This window comes from Hordeum vulgare, chromosome 6H, assembly GCF_904849725.1.
Source record: "Hordeum vulgare subsp. vulgare chromosome 6H, MorexV3_pseudomolecules_assembly, whole genome shotgun sequence".
Taxonomy (NCBI): domain Eukaryota; kingdom Viridiplantae; phylum Streptophyta; class Magnoliopsida; order Poales; family Poaceae; genus Hordeum; species Hordeum vulgare.
The window spans coordinates 94854727-94882599 of record NC_058523.1 but is presented as its reverse complement, the minus strand read 5'-3'; the positions used below and the strand labels follow the sequence as shown (position 1 = coordinate 94882599).

Below are 27873 nucleotides of genomic sequence, written 5' to 3'. Positions count from 1 at the left end.
ACAGTACTACTAGTACCCAACCTGATCTAAGTTGAAAAACAAAAATTACTCACAGGTCTGCCACGCATCCTAGAAGTGCACAGTAGAATGAATGTGTATACAGAGTGTTCTAGGAAGTACTTCAGGGTGGAAAACAAAACCGGCCAATGGTAAACTACTACTCGATCTCGCAAATCGCAATGCAGCTGCGTATGAATTACCAATGGGATCAAATTGTCGTGCACAGCATTATCACACATGAGATTAGAACTGCAAGCAGAGACGATTAGTCACCTGGCATCCCCGTGGCGAGCATACCAAGCCGCTCGGTGATAGGGGGGTCCGATGTGTCCAGCAACAGGTCCTCGAATGCAACAAGCACGTACGGCGCCACCGGTTACTCCACAAAATCACGAGACGGTTCGATCACCATTCACCAGTGCTGGCCAGCGCATGTGCACTCACCGCCGGTGCCTTGGTCCGCTGGGTGATGACCCAGACGGAGTCGGCGTCGCGCACGGCGACGGAGGTGATCCCCTCCAGCTTCACGGAGTTGCGGGCGTAATCTGCGGCAGATAGAACAGGCAGGTCGGCGCGGAGCCAGAGCAAGGGAGGCGGCGGCGCTGGGGCGGAGCTCGATTTCGGGGGCGCGAGAAGCGTGCGTAGCGTACTAACCGACTTGGAAGACGCGGCCGTCGGGGGAGAAGACGGTGATGCTGCGGTCGTAGCGCGGGGGGCTCGCCGCGGTGCCGCGGCAGCTACTGCTGCTCTCGCCGACGGTGCCAGACATCGCCGCGTTCGGCTCCGGCAAGGCACGTGCTCTTTCCGTAAATATTGGGAAGTCCGAGAGCGAGATTGGCTTGACTGGGCTGGCCCAGTCATTTTCGCGCGAGCCCCTCGCAGCACAGCTCAATCCCGGTTTGTCAAACGAGCCCAGGGTTATTTTTAGACCGAGATTACATAGTTTATGGTGCAATCGGCAGGGATTTTGAGTTGGAGGTTCATTTCGTTGAATCTCTACAAATTCAGGGTTCAAAATAAACTTTTTTTCTATCCACTACATATAAAGTAGACAACAGAAAACTTCAAGAACGCAACATAGTGGGACACAAAGTGCCATGCTATCAGGTACGCTTCATCTTCTGCATAAAATTCTGCTGCATGGCATCGATGCAACTGAAGAGCGTAAACCTCCATATGCTCCAGAAAAACAATGTTCCAAACCATATCCAGAAACCAAAGACAGTTCCAGCAATCACTGAGTAGTACAGCCACAGGGTTTCAAATTGATGGTGGTCTTCCTTTGCCCCATCCAGTGCTGCTGTAGAACTTGAGCCGTTTTTACATAGAATGCCCAGAGGGACACCACATAGTCCAAGATTGTTGCTATAGATGGACTGGTCATCCAGTGTTTGTAGCTGATTTCCTGAAGGTATCTCTCCTGATAGAAGGTTGTTGGATAGATTAAGAGAGCTGAAGAATATGACCTAAGAGCTTGTTCCAAGAGAGGTCAAGAGACTCCACATCTTTCAAATTACCAATGTTTTTTGGGATGCCACCAGATATAAATTGTTTCTTCACAGGTTCAGGAAATGAAGGGCTTGGAGATTTGGCAATTCTGAAGGGATCTCACCAGAAAGGGGGTCACCTGATAAATCGATACCAATCATATGGATAATTGATCTACTGAAAGTATAGTCTCGTCCCTTCCAAATTATGCCCACGTGAACATTATGTGAATCAAGCGTAGCATTGAAGCTGCCTGCATATGTATTACAAACAACATCATCAGAACTGATCACTTCTACAGGTAAAGCAGGTGTCACTCTTGAGTAACGTGATTGTTTAGGAAAGCATAGATAGACTAAGATTTGTTCCTGCCTTGGCTTGTACTCCAAAATGATCATGTACTCCTATATATATGCCCAAGAGGCTCAAGCAATACATCAACTATTCCACCAATCCCTTTCTCCCGTTTAATAGCCACTATCTATATGTAAGTGAAGTTGCCAAAACTTCCTGGTATGTAACCTGTAAGATTGTTTTCAGCTAGATCCGCATTTCAAGCTGCGGTGCAGAGGGTGATTCAGGTGGCCTCGTCTCTGGCTGATCGTTCTGCTTCTCGGGCCAGGCTCATGATTGAAGATGCTGCTGGTGTTCAGTGTGGATGAAAGATGATTGCTATGCTCTAGTTCTTGTGCCTTTTGCGTAGTAGTTCTCACTGCGGTATGATGCCTGCTGAGATAGTCTTTGCCTTATGCCCTGTGCTAATGCCCGTAGTTGATGGTGTTAACAGGTTTCTGCCTTGTGATAGGTGTTTCAACTGCGAGCAGCGAGCACCTGCAGCGTGTTTCCTGTTAATGTCCCAGCTCGCTTCTCCCCTTTTATGTTGGTCAGTTGTAGGCTTGTAGCTAAGACTTGAGTACTGAATATTTTCGTTGCAGTTAATGGAAAGAGGTGTGAGCCCGGTTGGAAAAAAGTACTGACAACACAATGCGTTCAGCTAACGTTTCAGGCCAAGAAATGAATTGCAACGCAAACTAGCCTGAAAACACTACAGGAAGCGCATTTTTTTGAGATGATCATCCCTTGAATTGGTGGCTGTATGGAAGTGAATTATGGCAGACGAGTTGATCCTCCTGGTGATTATCTCCTTCACACAGCCCTGTTGCCACTTAGGCGGAAACTCCGACGGGTTTGGAAGCTTGCCGTAGCACTTATCACATGTCAACCGATCATACAAGAACACATCCTTTAGATTGACCGATATTTGCATGGTACGCTTGACATAGTTCATCATGTAGTCTCGAGCTTGAAACCCGAAGATGACGAGCGTGGCCTGACTGTGATGCTGGAAATAAGTTGCGGATGATTCCCACTGTGCACCTTTATCCTCACTATACGAGAGCGACTTCCTCTCATTTGCATCTGTTTCCATTATACACAGATGATCCCATACCTGTATGCCATAGAAACAAGTTAAGTGTTTCGCAGCCATTTGTATTTTGATGCAAAAGGCAAGCAAAATTCAAAATTGAGCGCAGGTGCATGTGGTAGGAAGAAGAAAGCAAGCTTTAGGTAAAGACACTTCTGCTTCGGTACACCCTCCTAACACAATGACGGTCGAGATGAGCCGATACCTCTTCATAACAAAGGGCAGGATGATCCTTCGAAATGTCGGCGACGTACAGCCATCGGGGTGACGTGTCGTCAGCGGCGCGCCAACCGTCATAACGTGGCACGTCCACGTCGTCACGCGACGGTTCCAGTTCGTCCGTCGGTTCCCGAAGCCGCCGCCTTCAATCACGCAGCCGTGTCGCCAGTTCGTCCCGTCGTTTCGGGGGCAGTTAATGCCGACCCGCGTCGTCGGTGCCCCGTCATTTCGCCGTCTCCCGAGGGCGCCATTAATGGCGGCAGCGTCGTCAGTGCCTCGGGCGCGTCGTTTCCTGGCGCCGCTACCAACTGACGTCGGTCTCCGCCGTCTCCCGAGGCGACGCGGGCTATTGACCGCGGGTCCGCCGCGTTTCCGAGGCCGCCGCGCTCCCGAGGCACCGCGTTTACTCCCCGGAATAACGCCGGCCAGCTACCCCGTCCCCTCCCCTCCCCTCCGCTGCGCTATAAAACCCGGTGCCCCCCAGCACGTCGTCCCCATCTCTTCCCGACGGCCTCCTCCCCTTTCTGCCCGTCGCTCTCTGCCCGACGTTCTCCTCCCTCCCTCCTCCTCCGACGATGGCCCACGCCGGCGGGAGCAGCTCCGGCGGCGGCGGTGCCCCGGAGAGCAGCTGGCCGAATAGCCTCGACCAGCCGGCGACGGAGGAGCTCTACCGGCTCGGGCTCCTCGTCCCGCCGGGCTGCCGCATAGCGAAGCCGTGGCGAATCAGCAAGGATGGCTACCCGACGAAGGGCGACCCGGCGACGGCGGAGGAGCTTCACACCCACCGCGGTGGCCGGTATAACGTCTGCGGCCGTCACGCCTTTTGGGACGGCAAGAGCTACAACGCCGTCATCGTGCAGCTCCGCCCGAGGAGGCGGGCGGCCGTCCCCCAGCCCCCGCCGGCTGCCCCGCCGGTTCCCGCGGAGTTCGACCTGTGCGAGGACGGCGACCCCGACGACACGCCGGGGCTGCTCGTGGCCCTGCGCGCTTCTCAGGTGACGGCGGCGGTCGCCGCGGCAGCGGAGGCGGCGAGAGAGGAGGCAGAGATCGCCGCAGCCATCCAAGCGGCGCAGGCTCTGGGAGCGGCAGACCCGCAGCCCGTCGTCGTCGGCGACGACGATGACGTCGACTGGGACGGCCTCGCCGTCAGTTCCGACGACGACAACGGCTCGAACGGCGGCGGCGCGGGGGTTGGGCAGGACGTCGTCTACGTCGACGACTCCGATTAGTTTTTTTTAGTTATTTTAATTAAAATCGAGTTATATTCGAATGTAATCGTGAACTATGTTTTATTAAGTTATGTAAGAAGTTATGTATCGAATTTTATTATATTATCTAAGTTATTTATTGAAGTTATATTAATTTATGTATCGAAAATTTATTAAGTTATTATGTATTATTTGTTCGTAATATTTTAAATTTGTTTGACTATTTTTAAAAAATTAGGACTTCCATAAATTATTAGAAATAAATGAAAAATTTAGAAAATGATAAAAAGATTATTAAAATAATAATTCAACAAAGGTGGCAAGATGAAGGATTTACTAGCCCACGTAACGCCATTTTAGAGAAGTCGATTGTAAGACCAACTCCAAACGATCTCAAAATTTGATACGCCGTTGATGTTGATATTTTAGGTGTGCATGCCAAATTTGCACGAGTTTCAACAAAGGTGGCAAGCTTTGTCACGTTTGGGTGTTTTTCGGTCATTTTAGAAGAAAAAATACAAACTCATTGAAATTTTGCATGCTTGGTTTGCATGGTGGTCTAGGATGTTTGTAAGGCTTTTTCTAACATGTTGGAGGTGTAATGAAACAATTGCAACCCCCATGTATCGATGTCTAGGGGGGTAGACGGTCGGGGGGCATTTCTGAGATTTTTGTACAAAATAAAATAAAATAATATGTAACTAGTGTAAAAATTGTATAGAATTGTGAATGTGATGCGTGAGTCTGGAAAAAACATGGGATGCGGTCTTGACTGTAAAAAATGAAGGTGCTCCGACACGGAGCCTACAAGGCTAGTCTGAGAGACCCGTTTTAGAGAAGTCGATTTTTTGACCAAGTCCGAACGATCTCATATTTTGGTAGGCCCTTGGTGTTGATATTTTAGGTGTGCATGTCAAGTTTGAACGAGTTTGACAAAGTTGGCAAGGTTTGTCACGTTTGGGACTTTTTCGGGCATTTTAGACGGAAAAAATGCAGAAAATGGATAATCATTGCAAACACATTGAAATTTGGCATGCTTGATTTGCACGATGTAGGTAGTCTCTACAAAAAATTACACATCATTCTGAGTCTCTGAAGATCCAGTTGCTTCACAAAGTGAAGGGTACGGGACTTTTTCGGTCATTTTATGAAAAAAAAAAGTAGGTTTTTTTTCAATCGTCGGCTGTAACGACGTGGTCGCGTCGGTTTTCGTGTGGTCTACCAACGTGCCCGCATCTTTGGGGATTTCCTTCCCTCGTCGGGTCTAACGACGTGGCTGCGTCGGTTATCGTTGGGTGTACCGTGATTGTTGGGATTTCCTTATCACGTCGCGCCGCCTCGACCCCGCACCTAGCCATACCCTCCCGCGACGTTGCAGATCCATCTGAGCTGAGGTAACGCCGCCCCCGCCGCCGTCGTCACAGGTAAACCTAACGCCGACGTCCGTCCGTTTTAACCTAACGTCCACTACCGCCTGACACGTGTCAGCACGTTAAGGTTGACTTCGGGGTTCTCGTCACGCAGTCGGGGGTGTCGCCGCGCGTCATCGATACTGACGTCGGGGTCTCGTCACCGCACTGCTTCACGGGGGTCTCGCCGCGCGTCATCAGTACTGACGTCGGGGTCTCGTCATCGCGCTGCGTCACGTGCGACATCGAGTCATTGCATTGTTTTTACAGATTATAAATGCTTATTGTAAACAAATTAAGAAGTGTTCTAAAGTAGCAGATCGTCATATATTATTGACATGGGTGTCGAAATGGCTTCTAGACCGAGCAACTGGTCGCGTGACAGGCAGGAAGACCAAGATGGAGCTTTTGGTAAAGAGAACAACAACTATCACTAGAGTCATGGACGAGTATTTCAGCACAAACAAGGTATTGTTTTCTTAATAAAGTTAACATTTTATTTACAAAGTTAACTGTTCTCATGCACAACACTAAGAAAGAGTTTCAAGTTCTTGATTCACTTGGTCCAATTGACAGAAATATTCATAAAACCATTCACACTCTCGTATGTTTACTTTTCTTCGTTACATACTTTCTACCGTGTTGCAACATGTATCATGATAACGTTAAATTTATTTTTATCTGAAAGCACAAATTGCTATACATATTGCGGCTGCCAATAAACAAGTTGAAAGTAAATTTCCTGATGTCTCTGCATGGCCTATTGTGGAGTATGAAATGCCAAAACAAACTGATGGGTAAGTCCTAAATGCTATGACACTTCTATTGTAATAAGCTTAATTCAATCATTACCTAACATAATGCTTTTTTTAGAGTTTCTTGCGGGTTGTTCGTTCTGAGATGTATCGAATATTGGGTTGGAGAAAAGTGGACATCTACATTTGACCGGGACGAAATTAATGAATCAAGGAGTAAAAGTCTTGCTGAACTTATATTTTCAGAGGACAACATTCTTGAGAAAGTGAAGCATAAAGTATTGAGACTTATTTCGCAAGCTTAAGTTGTAGAACACGGAGGATTTTTGTCCCGTAGAAGGTTTTTCTGATGTGTTCGATACTTATTTGAATTGTAATGATACAATATACTTTGAAAGATAAGTTTGGTATTCCATGAAATAAATTCGTATTGATTTCATGGTCATGACTGTATGTCTCATATGTGTTTTTTATGGATAATATAGTTGTAATTGCATCGCTGTGTTGTTCTGGTCATCGCTGCGTCGCTGTACCGTCCCAGCCCCTGTAGCGACGATCTGCGCCAGTCCGTCGCTGTGTTGTTCTCGTCGTCGTTGCGTCGTTGTGCCGTCCGAGCCCCTGTAGCGACGATCTGCGCCAGCCCCCATCGCTGTGTCCTGTCGCTGTACCGTCCCAGGCCCTGTAGCGACGCGCTGCGCAGCCCCTGTCGCTGTACCATCGCGCGCCCAACGTCATGTGAAAAAAATATAAAAAATTCGTCGCGGGCGATGGCTGGAGTCGATCCGGCGACCTGGCGGTCAGTAGAAAGGCACTAGGCTACCGCCGCCGCGCCAGCGAGCATGTTTATATTAATATCGCGTTGCATCATACATAACGACGGTCCAGCGGCCTCGCGTCGTACATGACGTCGGTCCAGCGGCCACGCGTCGTAAGTAACGTCGGTCCAGCGGCTACAGCAACGCTCAGCGACGGTACAACATAAATCAACACTATTAATATAAATCAGAACATCATAATCAAGAAAACACCTCAAAAATGTATCGTAGATAAATATAAAATAGATTTTCAGTACAACGACGACGCACAGCGACGGTACATTTCTCACATCACACAAAATATAATATTTCAAGTACAACGTAATTTTATTGAAATAACAAATGTCTCATATTGTCTTCTTTTAACAAATAAAGCATCATGTTAACGTTCGTACCTACATAATAAATATAAAATATTTGTTAGAAAATAAAGTTAATAAAATACATCATTTGAAAAACTTAATTTGTGTAAAACGTACCTCTTATTGCATGTTGCCTTGTTATGACCTGGATTGTGACATAGGCTGCACAAAGGACCACAATATTTTTCGTTAAAAGATTTTGGTCTACCATTTTTCGTAACTTCTGGACCACCTTTCTTGGTTTTTTAGGTGCATCCTTGGACCTTATATTCGCAGGATCACCAATAGTACCTCCACTTTCTTCAGGTGCATTTGCAATCATCCTCTTATATCTTCTGTGGCCTATCATTTCTTCAAGTGAGATCTTTCTCTGTAATATTATATTATCCAGACACTTCATCAAATCATCGAACAAGAAGGTATCATTTGATGCAACATAGAAAGCTTGTGCGCCTTTTATGCTAAGCCTACTATACCGAGAACGTTGTTCTTCCCCTGACCAACCCCAGCCAAACAGATCACTCTTGCGCTGCGCAGGCAATCCATGTCTCACATGTTTCGTCAACCGACGTAGCACACAACAATTTGGTATTTCAGACAATTTAAAAACATTCACCAGCACAAAGAAAATATGTTTGCAAGGCAGCCCTTTTCGAACCATCCTTTCACAACTACATGATATCGTTTCATCTGAGTTACTTGGTTCATATATAACATCATACCTGAACTTGTGATTATTCTGCCATGTGACAATATAAGTAGACCGCTGAACTCCCACAAGCGTCTCAAATATCTCCAATTCTGTCAGCTTCAAAAGATCTTTTTTTAGAATATAAAAATTAGCTGGAGTGAAAACAAGGGAGCATGATCCTCAATAGCCTTATATGCAGTAATTGATGGTGGAAGTGACTGATTAGCAGTGCAATCATCTTCCGCCTCGTTCTCACGTATGCGATCTATACAGTTCTCATAATGTACTACCAGATCAACAATAGTCATACCATAGTCCAAATGGAGATGAAGGGAGGAGTTCAGACTTTCGCTTCTCTGATTGCTACGCATACCAAGAAAGAATCCATCTGAAAGATATGACGCTGCCCATAGTGTCTTCTTTCTGTACATCCTGTTAAGCCACTATTTAGTTTTAGCTGTCTGTCGCCTAACAATGAAAGCGTTCCATCTCTTCACAAAGTTGGCTGGCGAGGTCGCATAATAAATCAGTGATTTGAACTCCATAAATGATTTGTGATAAAGGTGCCTCTGCATATTTTTCTCCACATGCCATGAACAAAGACGATGGAAAATATCCAGAAGAATAGTACAAATAACTCGAATCATTGAAGCGTCTCCATCTGTGATTACTGATTTCTTTACCTGACAATTTGCTTTCAGAAAGGTCTCGAGCAGCCACACATAGGTTCCTTCGGTCTCGTCGGACACAATGGCGCAAGCAAACACGGTGGTGCAACGATGATTATTAACACCGACGAATGGGACGAACGGCATACCATATCTGTTCATCTTATACGTGCTATCAAACACAACCACGTCTCCATAATCCTGATAGTCTCGCCTAGGCTGTGCGTCAAACCATAACATGCTCTTCAATCTCCCCTCTTTATCCAGCATATACTCAAAAAAGAAGTCCGGATCTTTCTCCTTTCTACTCCTCATTATACCAATCACCGTGTCAGCATCACCTTTAGCAAGGAGCTTCCTTTTCTCTCTGCAACATAGGTTGTACACATCACGCCTCACAAGTCCGCATTTATCATACGAACCGTATCTACTGATAAAGTTATCAACTATGATGTGCTTTCGGATCCCCTTCCCTGATAACGCTAAAATCTTCGCCTTCTGGAAATCATCTATCCGTCTATGTGACCACAAAAATGGCACCTCATCGGGTCGAGCGAGGTCATGGTTGTGCTCATCAAAAAATGCCGTGCCGAACCAAACTCCACGGGCTTTATCCAGTTTCACCACCAAGTGCGCACCGCAATCGCAACGAGTCTCCCCCCTTAACCTGTGGGTGCGGCCATCCATGGTTATGAATTTCCTCCACCGTCTTCCTGCTCTAAAGCAAATAAACCACCTGAACCTTATAATTCCTGCATGACATTTTCCTCGTTTCACCTTCTCTTTCCTGATGCCGAACCCACGCTCTTTTGCGTGATTGTTGTAGAACATGTACGCATCCCCTTGGGATTTAAATGTTATTTCCATAACCTTACAATGCGTATCCAGCATCTTTTCCAGCTTCTCAGTCTCCGCAATGTCAATCTCTACTTCACCGTCATCATCGATACAATCATTTATGTCCTCCTGAAGAAATACATAAAAAACCATGAGAGTTATGCTCTATCATAATCTAGTTCACACTACTCGCTACCGTACAAAAATGATTGAACATACCTGATTTACATTATCATAGAAAGAGGCATCCTTATTATTCTTCGCATTCTCAACATCCACATCTTCCTGTACAATAAATACACACATGAAATCATTGTATTTTACAAACTTAAAAATCAAAATATATATCACTTACGTTTTCACTGCATGTATCATCTTCATTATTTTGAAAATCCTCCGAAGGTAAATTATCATATGAAGACCATGATTCATTGGCGCTATTATAATCATCATCATTAATAGAACTGTTATCAGTTGCATCGTCGGTATCTATATCATACTCATCCTTTGAATAACCAGTGTACTCCTCCATTCAAACACGTCAAGCATTATACAACAGTAAAGATATAAAAAATTTACAATTAAACAAACACAGTAAGTATAAGACTCGATTTTATTTCAACAGCTTAGGTCACAAACCTACGATGACTCCGACGGCAGGGGATGATCCTTGACGGGACGGCGGCGTGGTGATCGGAACGAGGTGGCGGAGTGGCGGTCGGGAATGGGGTGACGTCGTCGGCGGCGATGGCTAGGTGTTCGGCAGCGGTGAACGTGGACGGGTCTGCGGCAGAGTGGTTGCCGGGAACGGGACGACATCGCAGGCGGCGATGTGTAGATGTGCGGTACTAGCAAATGATACGTCCATTTTGCATCATGTTTTCATGTTGATATTTATCGCTTCTTTGGCTGCTATTTCACTTCACGGTACAATTCTTATGACTTTTCTCTTTTATTTTGCAAGGTTTACATGAAGAGGGAGAATACCGGCAACTGGAATTCTGGCCTGAAAGTGGAGCAAAGTTGAGATACCTATTCTGCGCAACTCCAAACGCCGTGAAAATCAACGGGGATTTTTTTCCTGATTTAACAAAAATACTGGGCTGAAGAAGTGCCAGAGGGGCACCAGGGGGTGCCCACAAGCCTGCACGGTGCGGCCACCCCCCAGGCCGCGCCATGGGGGCTTGTGGGCAGCCCACTGGCCAACTGGCCCCCCTCTTTTGCTATATGGAGGGTTTCGTCCAGGAAAAAAACCAGGGAGGAGCTTTTTCGTGGTTTCCCCGCCGCCACGAGGCGGAACTTGAGCAGAACCAATCTAGAGCTCCGGCAGGACGATCCTGCCGGGGAAACTTCCCTTCCGGAGGGGGAAATCGTCGCCATCGTCATCACCAACACTCCTCTCATCGGAGGAGACTCGTCACCATCAACATCTTCATCAGCACCATCTCATCTCCAAACCCTAGTTCATCAATTGTAACCAATCTTCGTCTCGCGACTCCGATTGGTACTTGTAAGGTTGCTAGTAGTGTTGATTACTCTTTGTAGTTGATGCTAGTTGGATTACTTGATGGAAGAGTTTATGTTCAGATCCTTGATGCTACTCATTACCTCTCTGATCATGATTATGATTATGCTTTGTGAGTAGTTACTTTTGTTCCTGAGGACATGGGATAAGTCATGCTAGTCATGTGAATTTGGTATTCGTTCGGTAATTTGATATGTTGTATGTTGTTTTTCCTCTACTGGTGTTATGTGACCGTCGACTACATAACACTTCACCATTATTTGGGCCTAGAGGAATGCATTGGGAAGTAGTAAGTAGATGATGGGTTGCTAGAGTGACAAAAGCTTAAACCCTAGTTTATGTGTTGCTTCGTAAGGGGCTGATTTGGATCCACTAGTTTAATGTTATGGTTAGACTTTGTCTTAATTCTTCTTTCGTAGTTACGGATGCTTGCGAGAGGGGTTAATCATAAGTGGGATGCTTGTCCAAGTAAGGGCAGTACCCAAGCGCCGGTCCATCCACATATCAAACTATCAAAGTAACGAACGCGAATCATATGAACATGATGAAAACTAACATGACAGAAATTCCCGTGTGTCCTCGGGAGCGTTTTTCCTTCTATAAGACTTTGTCCAGGCTTGTCCCTTGCTACAAAAAGGGATTGGGCCACTTTGCTGCACCGTTGCTACTTTTGTTACTTGTTGCTTGCTACGAATCATCTCACCACCCTATCACTTGTTACCGACAATTTCAGTGCCTGCAGATTTTACCTTGCTGAAAACCACTTGTCAGATCCTTTTGCTCCTCGTTGGGTTCGACACTCTTACTTATCGAAAGGACTATGATTGATTCCCTATACTTGTGGGTCATCAGCGAACACGTGGACGGGCCGGCGGCGGGGTGATCCGCGACGACGTGGTGATCCGGAACGGGGGCGGTGTCGTCGTCGGCGATGTGGAGAAGGTGCGGCGAGGTTGATCGTCACGGGCGTCGGCGGCGGCAAGGTCAACCATGGGCGACGTGAATTAGGTCAAGCGACGGGCTGGCCCAGCATGAACGACGAGTCAACCGGGGTCGGGGGCGTGGGGTGCGACGTGACGAGGCGACGGTTTTCCACGTCAGCGATGGCGACATGGCGAGGCGGGACGGGGCGGGCCGACGTGGCGGCGTACGTATATACTGTACGCGAATACGTTTGAAGGAAATGACCTTCCTATCCTTCTACGTTTTGTGGGGGTGTACCGAAGCGGGGCTCAGGTAAAAAACATACACTCAAGTATAGCTCCTTCAGGTTTAGCGCAGCTTTAAGAACGAACAATGTCCAGGTGACATCATACCCCTCAGGAATATTAGCTAGATTCACAAACCGCATTCGGTTGAACACAGATGCCATCCTTTCCGTCAGACATTCTGGTTGAACCCAAATCTGCAACAAATGAACACATGATGAGATGAGCATGTAAGAAGCGTGACCACAACTAAGAAACAAGCATCTTGACGACATACCTTTTCGGACTTAAATCCCAGCTGCAACTGTCTCACGGAGGTAGTACCCTGAAGAAACTTACTTAACCGGGCCATCTTGTGCCAACTAAGACCAACAGTTGTGAGGCTTACAACATCAAGCAACGGGACATAACCAAAAGATAGTGGATCGTGGAAAGAGATCCAACCCTCAAAGATGATCCGTGTGAGTTTCGGAAGTGAGCTAAGCTCAACTCTTTCAAAAGAACAATCAACAATAGCAAGCTCAATGAGTTGTGTGTGCTCAACTTGCAACATGGTCGAATGTCCTGAGTCACAATTGAACGGGCGTAGATGATTTAACCGTTTGCAAGTGTTGAGGACGTTAGGGATGTCTTATTCCCCAATTCTCAAATTCTCTAGGTCAAGACCTGTGAGGCCACCAAATGCATTGGAACATGCATCGAAGAATAGCATGAATTGTCGCCCGTAATTGACCAGATCATCGTCGTCACAGTATGTCTTATCCCTCTCCGTGAAAACTGTGAACTCGGCTATCTCGACCTTCTGGGTCGCCATGGCGTGAGCAACAGCATGCCCGATGGATATCGGGTCATCTTCTCTCAAGAAGAACGTCATGCACAGAAAGTGGATGGTATTTCGGCTTAAAACTCTGCGTTCTATGACGCTCTTTGTCACTTTAACCACAGCTACCCGAACGATTTCATCATTGTTGCAATTGGACGCATCTAAGAATTCCCAAACATTTATCACAATTCGAGAGAGCATAGAAGGGAGGTGCCGCCACCGTCCAGAGAGGACACTGGTTCTTGCAGCCTCGCGGATCTCGAGTCGTTCAATGATTGTTAAATTGTGATCCAAATTCTACCGTATTGAACTAGACGTAGTACAAACGGCGTGGGTCTTTACGTTGGTAACGACACGTACAAGTACAACTCGTTTACTTGTCCTCCAAAGACTTTCATATATTGTCCCTCATATATACTCCACGTAGTCGTACCTAAAGACGGCATATCGTCTCGTGCTTGTGATACTCCACCCTCATAGTGATTGCGTCTTCGTGCATCCGTAATTTTTTCCCGCAAAGATTTTCATGTAAAAAATCAGTGTCTCGTGTCTTGTTAATCTCGTTTTATCTAATAAGTAATATATAAAGCTATGGTTTAGTATAAAAGATTGAGACGAGAGAGCTAGGGTTCGGCGCCCTGCGACAACCGACACAACCTGGCCATCCGAAGCCACGTCGAGAAGGAGCCGAGCCGCTGTGTTGTTTTGGATTCTTCCATCAAGCAACACGTGAAGCCACCAGGTGACTCTTTCACGTAATCACTTGATTCATCCATCCAGCCATCAGCACGTGAAGGAGCAGACTAGTACTAGTTACTAGTAGATCAGATTATTTCCCCTTCAATTGCTAAATCTATCCGAGAGCTACCAGATGCTATTTGTCCTATTTCGTTTCACCCGCATATTAATTCTATCAAAAAAAAATCTGCCGGTTTATACTACTTTGTGTACACATATTTATCTACTCATGTCATTCATGAAGTACGATCTTCCGTTGTTGCTCCTGACACAAGGTTTACCCTATGGCAAGTCAAGATGCGTGCGTTGTTAGCGCAGGCCGACTACGATGCACTGGATAGTTTTGAGAAGAATAGAATTGAGGACTAAACTGCTGAGGAGAAAAGAAGGGACCGTAAGGCTTTGTCTCAAATTCAACTCCATTTGCATAATAATATTTTGCAGAAAGTTTTGAGCGAGGAAACTGTCGCCGCTCTATGGTTAAAGCTGGAAGGGATTTGCATGACAAAAGATCTCACCAGCAAGATGCATCTGAAGCAAAAAATATTCATGCACAGGTTACCTGAGGGAGGTAATGTTTTGAATCATATTTCAGAATTTAAAGAGATCATATCCGATCTAGCTGTAATAGAGGTTATGTATGATGAAGAATATACTGCTTTAATGTTACTTTGTTCGTTGTCAAGTTCTTATACCAATTTTCGAGACACCATATTATATAGTCGTGACACTCTCACGCTTAATGAAGTTTATGAAGCTTTGAACTCTAAGGAGAAGATGAAATTAATGGTGCCTCATGATGGTTCAAGTTCATCTCAAGCCGAGGGATTATCTGTTCGTGGCAGGACAAAGGAAAAGAACCCACATAATGGAAACCGTGGCAAAAGTAAGAACGACCAAAGGGGTCGGTCGCAATCCAGAGACAAGAAGCAGTCTTGCAGATATTGCAAGAGAGACGGGCATGACATCTCAGAATGTTTCAAGTTGCAGAACAAGGAAAAAAGGAATGGTATCAATAAACCGAAAGGTAACAAACAAGGTGAAAATTCTGCTAATGTTGCTCGTGATGATAGTTCCGATGATGCTCTTGTTGTTATTGCTGGATGTGCTGAGACCAATGATGAGTGGGTACTTGACACTACGTGTACTTTTCATATGTGTCCGCATAGAGATTGGTTTACTACTTTTGATTCTACTACTGTCGCTGGTTCCGTTTTGGGTTTTGATAATTCACCATGCAAGATTGAAGGATAGGTTCTATTCGAATCAAGATGTTTGATGGCACAGCCAGAACTTTGACAGATGTTGGGTATATTCCAAAGATGAAGAGGAATCTTATCTTTGTGAGTGCCCTTGATGCAAAGGGATACAAGTATTCAGGTGAAGATAGCGTTTTGAAGGTCACCAAAGGTTCTCTCATTGTAATGGAAGGTGACTTAAGTTCGACCAATGGTCTTTATTACCTTCGAGGTTCTACCGTTTCAGGTAATGCTACTCCGGTTATTTTAAAGAATTCTGATTGTGATGCTTCTAACCTTTGGCATATGTGTCTTGGACATATGAGTGAACTTGATTTGGAAGAGTTAAATAAGAGAGGTCTTCTTAAAGGATATCAAACTGGTAAATTAAATTTTGTGAGCATTGTATCTTCGGCAAGCACAAGAGGGTGAAGTTCAACATTTGGACTCATACAACTGAAGGTATTCTTGGTTATGTGTATTCTGATTTATGGGGACCATCTCGCAAAAAGTCACTAGGTGGTGCTAGTTACATGTTGACTATTATTGATGATTATTCAAGAAAGGTTTGGCCTTATTTCTTGAAGCATAAATGTCAAGCTTTCTCAGCTTTTAAGGAGTGGAAGATTATGATTGAGAGACAAACTGAAAAGAAGGTAAAAATACTTTGCACCGATAATGGTATGGAATTCTGTTCTAAGCAATTTGAGAATTATTGCAAGTCTGAAGGCATTGTCAGACACCACACCGTTCCTTATACTGCTCAACAAAATGGTGTTGCTGAGCGTATGAATAGGACCATTATTTCCAGAGCTCGTTGCATGTTGTCCAATGCAGGTTTGCATAGGCGTTTTTGGGCTAAGGTCGCTTCCACTGCTTGTTATCTCATCAACCGTTCACCATCTATTCCTCTTAATAAGAAAACTCCAATTGAGGTATGGTCTGGTTCACCTGATGATTATTCACAGTTGAGAGTTTTTGGTTGCACTGCTTATGCTCATGTTGATAATGGAAAGTTGGAGCCTAGGGCTGTTAAGTGCATCTTTCTTGGTTATAAATCTGGTGTTAAAGGTTTTAAATTGTGGAATCCTGAAACACAAAAGATTGTTATTAGCATGAATGTTATCTTTAATGAATCTGCTATGTTACATGATGTTGCATCTACTAATGTTCCAGTTGAGAGTGAACAATAGCCTACTATTCAGTAGTCTACTGTTCAGGTGGAGCATGTTATCGATTCAGGTGATACTTATGATAAGGAAAATGTTGATGCACATGATGAACCCGTCTTTGATGATGAACATGTCACTCCAAATCAGCCTATTGTTCCACCCGGTTGGAATCTCGCACGTGACAGAGTTAGGCGGGGTATTAATGCACGTGAAAGGTTAATTGAGGAGTGCAATATTGTTTCTTTTTCTTTTTCTGTTGCAGAAGAAATTGAAGGTAATGCTGAGCCTTCTTCATATTCCGAGGCTATTATTTCTGGTGATAGTAATAAGTGGATGACTGCTATGCATGATGATATGGAATCACTTGAAAAGAATGGCACTTGGGATTTAGTAAGATTACCTAGAAAGAAGAAACCTATTCGTTGCAAGTGGGTTTTGAAAATAAAGGAAGGTGTTTCTCCCAATGATGAGATAAGATATAAAGCAAGGTTAGTTGCTAAAGGTTATAGCCAAATTCCAGGTATTGACTATAACAAAGTCTTTTCTCCTGTTGTGAAGCATAGCTCTATTCGCACTTTACTTAGTATTGTTGCCATGAATGATTTTGAGCTTGAACAATTGGATGTTAAAACTGCATTCTTACATGGGGAATTAGAAGAGGATATTTATATGAAACAACCTGAAGGTTTTGTTATTCCTGGAAAAGAAAAGCTTGTCTGTAAGTTAAAGAAATCTCTTTATGGATTGAAGCAATACCCTCGACAGTGGTACAAGAGATTTGACACCTTTATGCTCTCTCAAGGTTTCAATCGGTCTAGTTATGATAGCTGTGTTTTTTTGAAAACTGTCAATGGTTCAGCTATTTATTTGCTCCTTTATGTTGATGATATGTTAATTGCTGCAAAGAGCATGTTAGAGATTGATGAACTAAAGAAGCAATTGAGCAATGAATTTGAGATGAAGGATTTGGGTGGAGCAAAGAAAATACTTGACATGGAAATATCCAGAGATAGACCGTCTGGAAAATTATATCTCGGTCAGAAGGGATATATTGATAAAGTTCTTCGTCGTTTTAATATGCATGATGCCAAGCGAGTAAGTACTCCGTTAGCTGCACACTTCAAATTATCATCAGCCTTATGTCCTGAGTCAGATGCAGATATTGAGTACATGTCTAGAGTTCCCTATTCGAGTGTAGTTGGTTCACTTATGTATGCCATGGTTTGTTCTCGTCCGGATTTATCTTATGCATTGAGTGTTGTTAGTAGATACATGGCTAATCCTGGAAAAGAGCATTGAAAAGTAGTTCAGTGCATTTTCAGATACTTGCAAGTTACTTCTAATGCTTATTTACAGTTTGGGAATACTCGAGATGGACTTGTTGGTTTTGTTGATTCTGATTTTGCTGGTGATTTGGATAAGAGAAGATCACTCACAGGTTATGTTTTCACCATTGGTGGTTGTGCTGTGAGTTGGAGAGCAACTTTGCAGTCTATTGTGACTTGTTCCACTATTGATACCGAGTATATGGTTATTTCTGAGGCATGCAAAGAAGTTATCTGGTTGAGAGGTTTATACACTGAGCTTTGTGGAGACTCATCTTGTCCTACCATATTTTCTAACAGTCAAAGTGCTATATATCTTACAAAGAATCCAATGTATCATGAGAGAACAAAGCACATTGATGTCAAATTTCACTATATTCGAGATGTTGTTGCTAAAGGTGATTTGAAGATATGCAAGATAAGTACACATGATAATCCTGCTAATATGATGACAAAGCCAGTTCCTACCAATAAGTTTGAGCTTTGCTCAGGCTTAGTTGGTATTTCTCACTAGTCCTATGGACTTTGACGCACAAGGTGTTTATGTTGATTTGGATGGAGTTATTCACTTTCTTCGACTACTCGAGGGAATTTGGCTCAAGGTGGAGATTGTTAAATTATGATCCAAATTCTACCGTATTGGACTAGACGTAGTACAAAGTGTAGGCCTTTGCGTTGGTACCGACGCGTACGAGTACAACTCGTTTACTTGTCCTCCAAGGACTCTTATGTATTGCCCCTCATATATACTCCAAGTAGTCGCACCTAAAGACGGCATGTCGTCTCGTGCTTGTAATACTTCATCCTCAGAGTGATTGCGCCTTCGTGCATCCGTGGTTTTCTTCCGCAAGGGTTTCCAGGTAAAAATTCTTGTCTCTGTGTCTCGTTAATCTCGTTTTATCTAACAATGATGGTAAGCAAAATATTTTCAGGCAAGTTGCTGAGCCTGTCATCTCCATTGTCTTCCTGCTTCGGACAACTGTCGTTCTTTATTCAGAGTAGAAACAAATCAGAGTTGATTTTGTATTGAAGTATGAAGGCTGCAATTTGGAAAGTCCTCAAAAGACATAAAGTCGATATATCCCAACGATGCTACTCCTAATAGTTTCTTAGTCTAAAAAATGCAAGTTTTCTCGCAGTATTACTGTCGAAAGGACGTGTCCCATGCTGCCTCAAAAGATACTCGGATATAAGGCTCGTTTCAAAATCTTCAGATTACCGTAATATAAGGCTCAACTCATGGTCCGCTCGGTTGAAGCGATGCGGTCGTTTCGATCCCTACGCACGCCATTAATTCATACTACTCCACGGCCATGCTAGCGTCGCCAGCAGGATCACCTTCTCCATACCAGGGCCTAGTATGCGGCGGCCACGTCCGGCTCCATGGACGACGCTAGGGTCGGTGCCATGTCCGACACCAACGACCACAGCCTCTTGGGCGTTGCCCAGCCCACGGCCACCTCTGGCTCCACGGCCACGTCCTGCGGCACGACCGGCGCCACGGCTCGCAACCTCGTCCATGTCGCTATGTCCACGGCCACGACCGGCTGCACGGCTAACACCACGACCAGCGTCGCGGCCGACGCGCACGCGACGACCGGCGCCATGGCCAACAGCCTCGTCAACGTCTAGCCCAGCACTACCTCCCGCACCACGTCCAACGCCACGGCCAGCACTACCTCCTGCGCCACGCCCAACGCCAAGGCCATGTCCACCGTTGCCATGCCCAGCACCATGGCCAACGTCGCCCCCCATAGGCCATGTTATCATTGCCTTGTCCGCGGCCATGTACGGCAGCGTCGTAGCATTCTCCTCGGCTACCTCCACCGCCTAGGCTGCGCCCGCGCCCTGTGAGGCCGAGCGCCGGACCTCGTGCTTGCTCGGTTAGGCCCGCACCAGCGGACCACCCGGCGGTCATACCGCGGCCTGACAGGCCTAGCCGGCTGGGAACACGGCCTGCAGTGGCGCTACTGAGTCCGTCGTCATCCACACCGGCGTGCCGAACTGCACTTTGATGGAATCCTGCTAGAACAGTGCCGGCGAGCCCGTGAACTCCACGGCCGCGCCCAACATCACCAAAACCAACACCTATGCCAGCTTCCAACCTTCCATTCCCCTCCGGTGGTGGCTCGTTTAGGTCAATGAGGACCATAGTTCCCGAAAGAAGATGGAGATGTAGGAGAAGAATGGTGTGGCTAAACTTGCTTGCTACCCACCACTTTATACTACCGCAGTGCATGTACGATTTGCTATGGCGGGAGAGGCAGTGTTCGAGTTCGGCGCCAACGCTGAAAAACCAAAAAATGAGCTAATGGCGCTGTGCATGCATGCAAGCCAGGAAAACGAAAACTGGTCTATGCATGCGCCATGCGTCCAGATGAAAGAGAGAGGTGGAGAGAGCGTGCGCCTACGCATGCGCCATGCATGCAGATGAGAGGGAGAGGTGGAAGAGAGCGCGCGCACACAGGCCGGTTTAGTTTTGAGGTTAGGCGGGAGTAAGCGCGCATGCAAATAAGTTCAGAGGAGAGCGCGCGCATGCAGCCGTTAGAGCATCTCCAAGCCTAAAAAACGAGTTTGCCGCGCTGGTCGCCTGGTTTTACGCGTCGCGCAGCGCTGGCTTCAACAGCCGCGTTATAATGCAGCGGGCGCCGCTCCAGCAGTGTCCAAAAATGCAGCGCGCACAAAAATTTTTAATAATTAGATTGCATTTAAAAAAAAGATACAAAGTTATTTTACATAGATAGCAACTAGATAGGTAGTTCGAAAACATAGATAGATAGTTCGGTGCTAGATAGTTCGATAAGAAAAATACTAATCCTAGTCGCTCCAGTCATCTGCACCACCATCGTCGTCGGTGTCGTCGGAGGTTGACAGCCAAACGTCAAACCATCGTTCATCTTCTTCAGTGAAGAAGGAACTCCCGCCTGCATTGACGAGGTCGGCCTGCGCACACGCCAAAGCCTTCCGACGACGTCTATCCAACCACTCCTCGCGGCGCAGTTCCCAGTACTCCTGCTCGTAGGCGACGTCTTTCGGGTGGCGCCGGCGCCACTCCGCCATGACCCGCTCGTCCTCCTGGGCGACGAGGAGGCGGCGCTGCAGCGCAGTGTGCTCCGCACGGTCTTGTGCGGAGTTTAGACGAGGCGGCGGGGCCAGGTCTAATGCCTGCTGGAGCGTGCGGACGTCGGGGAAGTTCATCTGCAGTCGCGGCCTGCCTAGGCGCCACGCCGCCGCGTCGAACGTGCGGGCGGCCTCGTGCGCCGTGTCGTACGTGCCGAGGCTCAGCCGGAGATCGCCGGAGCGTATCTCGGCGTAGAACCCGCCGTTGGGGCGCTGGCGAACGCCGCGGTAGCCCGACGCAGACCGGCGGCGGCGGCATGGTGGCTCGTCGGCGGCGGCGGCGGCGCGAGAAGGGAGAGAGAGCGCGGCGCGAGAGGCAGGGAGAACGCGGCGGCGGCGCGAGCGGCAAAGGAAGAAAGAAGAGAGAACGCGGCGCGAGAGGCAGGGCAGCGCGCTGCTTTTTATGGCGTGCGCGGGCTGCCGCCTTTTCGCGCGCGCTAGCGGTTCCCGCGCGCGCGGTTTTTCCGTCGTCGCTGGAGCGTGCATTTCAGTCCCGCGCGCGGTAAACTGCCGTTTTTTAGCGCGCGCGCCTTTTTGTGCGCGTGTTGGAGATGCTCTTAGCGCGCAGCATAGTGCACGCGGGCACTGGAGTTATTGCTCCGGAGTCGAACGGATGAGAGTAAATACTACGACCCGCACAGTTTTCGTGAAGAAAAAGGAGAATGCTTATTGGGCACTTTCTAAACCAGATCAATTCATCTCACCCAATAGACATTTCTCTTGGTTGGTAAGATTTCAGATATGAGCTTTATAAACCGGGTAAGGAGGGAGTACTTGAAGTATTACCGTCGAAAGGAAACTGATCTAGAGGGATGGAACAACAAGAAACTCACTCACCGCCATTATGCGGATTAGCCAAGAGGACAGAGCAAAATAGCCAGCGGTAGTGGGGCGGTCGGCGGAGTGGCTGGCCTCTCCACTCACAAATCTTAGGACAGTGCATTGCGCCGGCGCGGCCGGCCGCGCGCGGGCGCACGATTCATCAATCCGCGGGTTCGCATCGTTAGATCTTTATGTAACATTTTTTCTTAATGCAGCAATTATTTTAACGTTGTAATAAAAAACAAAATTTGTAGCAAAAAAAATATCTACGTGATCGTAGCAAAAAACAAAACTGATGGTGCGTGATAGCAAAAGTCAAACGTCGGTTATGACATATATCGTCGTAAACGTGTATACAATTTTTTAAGTGAACGGTTGCAGCAAAAAATGATGCCGATTGTAGTAAAAATTAACACGGTTGTTGTAAAACAATACCGGCTGTAGCAAAAAATCCGACGAACTGAGGTTGCAACCAAACGTGTATGCAACTTTTTAGTGAACGAATGTAGCAAATTTCAGAAAAAAATGTTGCATGACCATAACATGTGCCACGTGGCTGTCTGAGGAGGGGATAGCGCGTGCGTGTGTGGAGACGACCGGCGCGCCCTTCCGAAGCATTTACCTAAATCTTAGGGAATTGTTTATACCCGGCGCGCCGGGACGTGGGATTTACTTTTAATCTAGTGGTCCTCGTTCACCCATCCAGCCCATTGCAGCAGACTCTTTCCTAGCCACATATCCAGTGCCTTATCCATCCACCAACCGCTCTTCTTCCTCCTCCAGCTTTTCTCCTGGCCATTGAAAAAGCTTCGAGAGCATGGAATGAAAAGCTTTAATCCATGAGAAAAAACTTCAACCATTGAAAAAGCTTCGACTGTTGGTTGAAAAAGCTTCATGTCCACGACCATGTCCGACCAGTTCGCCCGCGAGATGCGCCCCCGCAGATCCCGACCCGCGATGTTGCAACCGTTGACATAAAATACTACAACCGTTGATGAATAAAGCTGCAACCATACATATAAAAAGCTACAAACGGTCATTGCCACGGCGGAATGTTGCAACCGTTGACCTAAAATGCTTCAACCGTTGATGGAAAAAGCTGCAACTGAAACAATAGAGAGCGCATTAATCGAGTGCTGCTAAAAGATAATAGTTGCAACCCTTTACAGAAAAGCTTCGACCGTAGAGGAAAAAAGTTCCAACCATTGGAAGAGAAAGCTACAACCATACACTGCACCATCAGAAAAGTTGCAACCGTTCTAGAAAAAGCTTCAACCGTATGTGTAAAAAGCTTCAACGAGCAACGACCAGGGAAAAAAGATTTGACCGCCGCATCCTCTCCTACAAGCAACGAGCTTAGACAACAACACAGGTACCGACAAGCGGCTCCGACGAGCACGCTGGCGAGCGCGCCGACGAGCGGCTCCGGCGAACAAGCCGACGAGCAGCTCCGGCGAGCAAGCCAACGAGCAGCTCCGGCGAGCGGCTCTGACAAGCGCGCCGACGAGTAGCTCCAGAGAGCGGTTTCGACGAGCATGTTGGCTTGCACGCCGACGAGCGGCTCCGACGAACGTACTGGCGAGCACGCCCACGAGCAAGCTAGCGGGAGGCGGTGAGAGCGAGGAAGAGATATTTTTTCTTTTTTTTCTGGATCGGACGGTTATATATACATGTATCCTATGTTGGGGCATTGACCGGCCGAAACGCGTGCGCCGGCGCAAAGCGTTTCCCTAAATCTTATGGATTCGGTGGTGAGTGGTGACCGCTCGGGCATATATATATAAAGCAAATACGGTTTTCTGGTCGTCCGTCTTGAAAATTATCCCTAAAGTTTGCATAAATTACCCACCATGCCACCGGTAAGTAATAAAAAACATTTCACAAAGCAAAAAATCTTGGACTGGGCCGGCCCATGTAAAAACCTCCTATATTACGCTCTGCATGCTGGAAGAATATCCAGCACACCATATGGGCCGGCCCATGCACAGGCTCCTACTTTTAGTTCCGTTTATTTATTTATTTTCAGTTTCATTTTATTTTTTTATTTTAAATAATTTAGAACTTCAAATAATCCTTAAAATTTCAATAAACTAAAAATTATAAATCAACATATTTAAAAAATTAAAAAATTTGTGACTTCAAAAAATGCTTGGAGTTTTGTAAAAAATGCTCGCATATACAATAAAATGTTTGCAATTTTAGAAAAAAAATTGTACAATAAGAAAAGTCCATGTTCTCAAATACAATTCCATGTATTTAAAATTATTAAAGGCATTTAACAAAATGCTTTCTAATTCAAAATATGTTAATGCATTTAAAAAATGTCCTAAAATTTTAAAAATAGCTAATGCATGTTTGATAGTTTCTTTTTTTATTTAAAATTTTCCGTTCCATTTTTGTTTATTTATAATTTAAATAATTTAGAATTACAAAAACTTTTGCATATTAAGAAATAGGAACTTTGAATTCAAATGCTGATGAATTTTTATTTTGAATTAAAAATAGGATTCAAAAAAGCGCCGGATTTTTATATTTTTTTTGCAAACTCCAAAACAATGTCCATGAATTTAATAAATATATTTCCGATTTATAAAAATGTTTGTTTATTCAGAAAAACTTCATGCGTTTCAAAAAATGTTTGTGAATTTAAAATAAAATCCTCCAACATCAAAAATTATGTTCGTTTTTTTTGAATTGGTCGCCAATTCAAAAGAAAATATTTAAACGCGTTCGAAATATAAAAAATATTCATGATTTTTAGTAAATGTTCTCAATTTTAAGATTGTTCCCATATTTGTAAAATTGTTCGCGAAAGATCTAATGTATGTAGATAAACATTAATGCTTCTAAGTCTTTGTGACAATATACCTGTGTAAATTTTAAAGAATTAACTGTTGGATGGATCGGATTATTATTGTATGTTTTCGAAAAAAAATCTTGAAATTCAGAATAAATTCTTTGAGTTACCAAGAGTTTTGACAGCCATGATATATATTTTTTGGAAATGTAAAGGTTGCTTCAACTTGTGAATAAATTTAAAAGAAAAAACATTTTCTTGCATTTGTACATAAAATTTCTAAATCAAGTGATGATATGTGAACATAATGTGGTCATCATCATTGGAGATTATGTTTTTTTCTTCCGTGGCAACGCACGGGTTATTTTGCTAGTATATATCTATACCTAATAATAAAGCGGCTATTGCTTTCGTCGGAAAACCCACAACAACATTTTTATTAAAAAAAACCTGTAATTTTTGTTATTCAACCTGCGCTCCATCATTTATCTGCAACACAAAAGGAAAAAACGATTCGTCGCCAGGCAACTAGGCCGATATAATCGAGCTCGACGGAGCCGAGCCAGAGCTGTCCTTTCCTCTCGTTCACCTCGCTGAGCGTGACGCCCTTGGCCGCCGTCAGTTCCTCAACCTCCACACCACTGCCGTCGAGCCGGACACCGACCAAGTGCGTCACGGGTGCTGTTGTTGCGCCCGGGCGCCCATTCTCCTGGTTCAGCGCCACCCAGTAGCCGCGCTTCTCGTCCCGCCGCACATTGTGTGGATAGCCCGGCAGGTCTGCGAGCAGCTCGTAGCGGCCAGCGTTTGGTCCCTCGAGGTAGTACCTGTGCGCCTGGCATGGCACGGTGTGGGCGACAACGACGTACGTCCTGTTGTGGCTCACCGCAACGCCGTTGGGGTACGGCAATCCGTCCCTGAACACCGTCACCTGCTTCGTCCCCGCGTCGTACTTTAGCAGCCTCCCCGTCGCGTCCGCGTTCATCATGATCTCCGTATTAAACCTGCATATGGGTCAGTAGTCTTAATTAGTTCTATGATGATGAATTAAAGCATGTACATTGCACATACGAGTACACCAGTCCTCATTGTATTGTACGTACCTTCGTGGATACGTCACGCTGCTGTCGGTGAAGTAAACATCGCCGGTGGCCTGATCGATGTCAATGCCATTGACGAAGTTGAACGGGACGCCGTCGGCACTGGTGGCGAGCACCTCGGCCTCGCCACCGTCGGGGCCAACCCTCATGAGCCCCTTGTATGCGTCGGCGATGTAGAGGTCGCCGGACTTGCGGTGGAACGCGAGCCCCAGCGGCCGCCCGCACAGGCCCTCCGTGTCATGCGACGGCGCCACGGGCACGGTGCGCATGGGGAACTTCCTGTAGTTGGCGTGGTGGGCGAAGGTCGTCCAGCCGATGACGCCGCCGCCCCACTTGAGGACGCGGCCGTCGGAGACGCCGGTGTAGGGGCCCTGGCCGCGCGCGTCGAAGGCTAGGCTCTCGGCACCGGTGACGCCGCTGGGCAGGGGGAGGCTTAGTCTTCACTCTGTCGGGCTGGTCTTCACCTCAGCGGCCGCACACGGCGAGACTAGAGAGACGGCGAGAAGAGCGGCCAGGTGGACGAGCCACCCGCTCGCGGACCCGCGGCGCCCCATGAGCCGCGGCGCTGGTGGGTTCGTCGGAACAAGCGCTGCGGCACTGCCCCCGTTGCGGCGCTCGTGCCCAGGCCGCTGTCACACCACTCTCCGCCCGCGGCCGACCTCAACCACCACTGTTATCGATCTCAACCCATCCGCTTCCGCGGTCGTACCTATATCCGCTTGCTGCCCTCGTTTCGGCGCTCGAGCACAGCTTCTGGATCAAATCAACGCGACAGCTACAACGACTTGGGATGATGCGTCTGCTCGATGCATAACGGCGGCGGCGCGGATAAGGCGCGATGGAGCGAAGTACTTGCAGGTGAAGACGGGCCTTCATGGCTCACACGGGGAACTCCGAGGTTATGGCGCGGCAATGGCGACTCCTTATGGCCAGATAGAGGCGTTCTAACCCTTGCTCCCCTCTTGGTATCCCCTCCTCCGACAGGAACTCATCATCTGGTGAGATCCCCTCTCCATGCCTCCAACCGTATGCCAAGCACCGGTAAGAAATTTTGTTTTGTGGGAATTTGTTTGCTGATGAATTAATGTATTGAATGTAAAATTGCATTGTTGTGAAGAGAGAGAATGGAACACCACCTTCAGTTTGTCATCTGATCTCACATTCTCTACCCCATGAGTGAAATAAGATAACAGTCCATTGATCAATTCACGTAGCCTCTTTGTTTTGCTTTGCTTGTCCCGCTCAATTTCTCATCATAGTGAAATTAACAATGGACGGGTTGATTTCTCAACAAAATAGGATAGGACTGACTACATTAGTTACTTAGCTTATTATTTTAATAATCAAAATAATTGTAAAAAGATTAAAAACGTGTGATATTTTTTTTCTGTTGCAACGCACGGATCCTTTTGCTATATATATATATATATATATATATATATATATATATATATAACTGATCGATTCGAGGACGAGAGAGACTCGAACAAGCCTCAGGGATGCAGAGTAGGCTGACAGGAATCGATTTCCGTCTGCGGCTCGAGCAAGAACTGCTTTTCGTTTCCCTGCCTCTTCGGAAACCTCACAGGAGGCGGCGGAAACCTCCGTTGCATACGACGACGATGCGGCGCCACGCGGCGTCTTTGGATGAGAGCATGGCCGAGGCGCGACGAGGGGTCTCGGCTGCGTCAGCGCCCGACCGGCGGCAGCCCATCCGTCGCCTCCGATTAACCTCGGAGAAAGTATCCCTCCCTCTCCCTAGATCTGCTTATCGGAGAGAATCAGAGAAGAACTGCACCGGGCGTGTACATGTACCGGAAATCGCAGGGCAACCCACTCCAGCCGGGAATTTGATCCTTACTTTCTCCACGTCTTTCTGGGTATTCTGGGCGTGCACAAGTTTGTTTTTCTTTTTTTCCTTTTTTTTTGCAAAAAGGATCTGGCATTCAAAGAAATATGGAATGGTACAAAGCACCTCAACAAAAACGAAAATTACAATGAAATCTTTGAGATGCCCTTCGTCTTCAACCTCCAAACCGTGTCAACAGCGCGCCGCCGCCGCTACAACCTGAACCAGCCTGACGTTGTTGGTTGCAGACGGAAAGTCATCGAATGGGTCCACAAGACCAC

At 46.4% G+C, this 27873-nt stretch overlaps 2 pseudogenes; both read right to left on the bottom strand.

Annotated features, from left to right (window-relative positions):
• Nucleotides 1-2533: 2533 nt before the first annotated feature.
• Nucleotides 2534-19254, bottom strand: LOC123405151 (annotated as a pseudogene).
• Nucleotides 19255-23904: 4650 nt separating this feature from the next.
• Nucleotides 23905-26297, bottom strand: LOC123405150 (annotated as a pseudogene).
• Nucleotides 26298-27873: the final 1576 nt, after the last annotated feature.